Consider the following 3,518-nt stretch of genomic DNA (forward strand, 5'->3'; position numbering starts at 1 on the left):
ACAGATGGCACAAAGTGGAATTCCTGACATGCTGTAAGTGTGCTGTCCTCAAGTAAGGGCTCCACTTCCTTTGCGCCCCAAAATGGACTTGACTGGAATAAGACTAAGTCATGGTATGTTGTCATTATAAGCCTTGGAGGCTACATTGGGGGAGGAGAAAAGAAAAAGAAAAAAAAAAAGTAGGATAAAATAAATCAGAGTCCAGCTGAGTATGATCTCACTGGAAGGGCAAGGCAAGTCCTCTCTTACCACCACAGCAGTGCTTGTACAACCCAACAGCTCTTCTCCTGTAGCACAGGGCTTGCAGGGAAATCAAGTACCTGCTACATCTGCCCAATTACTACAGCTGATGACATGCTGCTTAAAAGAGAAATGGAGTCCAGGTACCCCAAAAAGAAAAGATGGGAGATTTGTAGGAAGACAAAAAGCAGATTATAAAAATGGGAACATACTAGTTTTGTGCAGTCCTGCTCCCACCTGGCAACTAAAGGCAGCAGAAGCAGCCTAGCACATCACAGGGAGCTGCTGTTGAGCTGTACAGCCATTACAGAGGGACAGCCAGAAGTGTTCACATGAGCCAAAAGCAGCTTCAAATTGCCTATTAATTCTGAATGTCTGTCAGCAGTTATTATCTGATGGGCCAGAGTGACCTGGCATCTGCTAAAGAGAAAAATAAAGAAATCAAATGTAACCGTTACTCAAGAGCAATAGTAAAAGAATCACTTCATCAGGGCTGTCATCCTCCTATGCCTTTTAGCTCCCCACCACCCCAAAACCTTAATCCTCCTGACAACACCATCCTCTCAGCCCTTGCTAGAGCTGCTTGCCTCTTTACTTCCCCACCACTCTCTCCTCTTCTAGGTAAGGGGGATCCCATTTAAGAAGGTGCCACCCTCCCTCTCCCAGCTGACTTGAATTGGCTGTCATTTGCCACCAGCTGGGGTTCTCCCCTTTACCAACCTGATAGTTCAATGGTTTCTTGTAGTCACCATTTGCCTCTTAAAGCCTGCCTGGGGGTGAACGTGTTTTAATTTCTCAGTAAACAAGGGATATCCACCTTTCAAGAGCCAAACCTCTTTCTGTGTACTGAAAGCATTTGAAACACCGATTTGCATCTTTTTAAAAATGAATTTACTGAGGCCGGGCTCCTAGCCTTGTGCAGTCTGCTTTTGGTGAGCAACTGTGGGAGAGAACTTTTCCTGAATATAAAAAAATATTCATCAAAAATGAATTTCAGAGATGCATGTTGCTTTGCTTACAGAAACCAATTTTAAAATGAGCCTTGAGCATTCACAGCAAGATCTGCTGGGGCAATATTGAAAAATGTTGAAATGCTTTTTTCCTCTTAGATAAAATTTTGATGAAGCTTGCGATCAAAACTTCAAAACTGACCAATTTCCTTCAAGCTCCAGATATATTTGTAAACAAATAAACCCCCCTAAACTCTATCCTTAATGTCTCTGTTCTAACAGACTTCTCAGAACTGCCATTAATAGTTTCCGCTAACACAAATAACAAAAAAGTCTGTGGGCTTTGGATAATTCTATTTACTTGACTCTATTTGAATGCTTATGCAGTCAGGGAAGACAAACAATTGCTCACGACCTGTTTGACCCATCCCCGTGTCACGCCTTGGTTATGAAGCTGAATGTTAAGTACGGACTGTTTACAGGGAGTGTTTGCAGCAGCCTCAGGCACTTGGGAGGGGCCGGATCACTCCAAGTGAGGGCTGAACCCTCAGCAGAAGAAGGGGTTGGTGTGGAACGATGCACTAAGGAGCTCTATTGGTTTTGGTCCCCCTATTAGCTGGGGACCCTTGGTGTACAGTTACACTTACACGTGCTGGAAGAGGTGTAAAGCCAGATCCTTGCTAGACTTAAAAACCTGCCTCAAATCTTCAAAAAATTTTCTAAGATGTCAGTAAGCATCATCCAATCCCATGTGCTTCTCCAACTCATGCGATTTATTTCATGCTCTGCACCTTGGGTCCAGCTTGGTACCATGTACAGGACGTGCCTGAGAAATTCTCTAGCACTCCTGTCTTCCGTGGATCTTCAGCCACTGGCATTTTCAGTCTGAAACTCAGCTGCAGCAAGAAACTCTGGCAAAGATAATACTGAGCCCACTTCTTGCCTGGAAGTCCATATCTAGGGACTGCTTGTGAATCTTGCATTAAAAAGGCACTACAAAAAAAAAAAAATCTTGCAGATAAGGATTTGAACCATGCTAGCAGGCATTATCCCCAGAACTAATCACCTGGTTTTCCTTCACGATTTGATGGGCTGCCCGTTCCCTCCCCATGGAAAGTATGTTCTTGTCTCATTAGGACAAGCACAAAGGTCTTCTGGTCATCATGTGAGGAGGAGGAGGAGGAAGGACGCTACCCTGGTGGCACACACCATCAGAGCATACCGAGGTAAGAAACATCCTGCTCCTTCCTTTTGTGGTGAAAAAAATGCTTTATAATTTAAAAGGGCTTATGCTACAGCAGCTGAGACATCAGTACTTTTTCACTGTGTTTTCTGCCTGGGGGACTGACAACAGTCAGAAAATTGCCTGGAAGCAATAAACTAAGCCAAAAAAACCAAAGCACAAGTGAAAAGCACAATTGAAAGTCACATCTGAACAGGCAAGACATCGTGCCAAAGCAGTCAGCAGCCTGGTGGATATTTTAGACTGTTTAATCCTCAAATATATACAAAATTTATAACTGCAAGTCCTCCGCGGACAGCTTTGCTTTGGTAAGAGGTTCATTTTAAAGAAAAGCAAATGTTGGTGCCTTCTTTCTGCTAGAACTTCTAATAACAAGAAGTTATAATTATTTAAGTTAATAATAATAATAGCAATGCAACACAAATCATTGGAACCCTAATAATCCTGGTTTGGGAAGCCATGGTACAGCAGCCAAAGAAATGGGATGATGGTGATGTGCTTTGGCCTTCACTGTCAAATGCTGTTGCACTCACTGGTGAAAAATGAGCCCTCAATTGCAATTTTCCCAGGATCAATCTAAGAAGGCACCATAAAGCTTCCTGGTACCATCTCAGTCAGGCGTTTGCTGCTGATGTTGATCCCTGGGTGGGCAGGAGAGCACAGGAATGGGGTTTGGCAGGTACCTGGTGCAGGAGTGAGCTCACACTATCCCTTTGCTGGTTTTATAACCTACAGGCTCTGCTCGGGGAGGGGAAGGCATGAAAATGTGCTCGCAATGTCAGAGGCAGAAAGACAAGTCTGCTGGTATAAGGGAAGCAAAGGGCTGCTCCTGGGGGCTGGAGCCACGGCATGAGCCGTGGCACAAGAAGGGAAAGGGGCAGCCTGCTGACACGCTGTGAATAAAAGTCACTGTCAAGGGAAAGGTCCCACCACGAGGCTGTTGCCTCAGCTGGGCAAGAGGGACAGTTTTGCATGATCTATTTTCTTCACAGCCTGGAGCAAGATCTGGGTCTAAGATGCCATTCTGAAGTGCTCTTCGACTTCCTTGCAAATATTTCGCCATTATATTTTTCTGTGGGAATCCT

Source organism: Apaloderma vittatum, unplaced genomic scaffold (genome assembly GCF_000703405.1).
Source record: "Apaloderma vittatum isolate BGI_N311 unplaced genomic scaffold, ASM70340v1 scaffold18166, whole genome shotgun sequence".
Taxonomy (NCBI): domain Eukaryota; kingdom Metazoa; phylum Chordata; class Aves; order Trogoniformes; family Trogonidae; genus Apaloderma; species Apaloderma vittatum.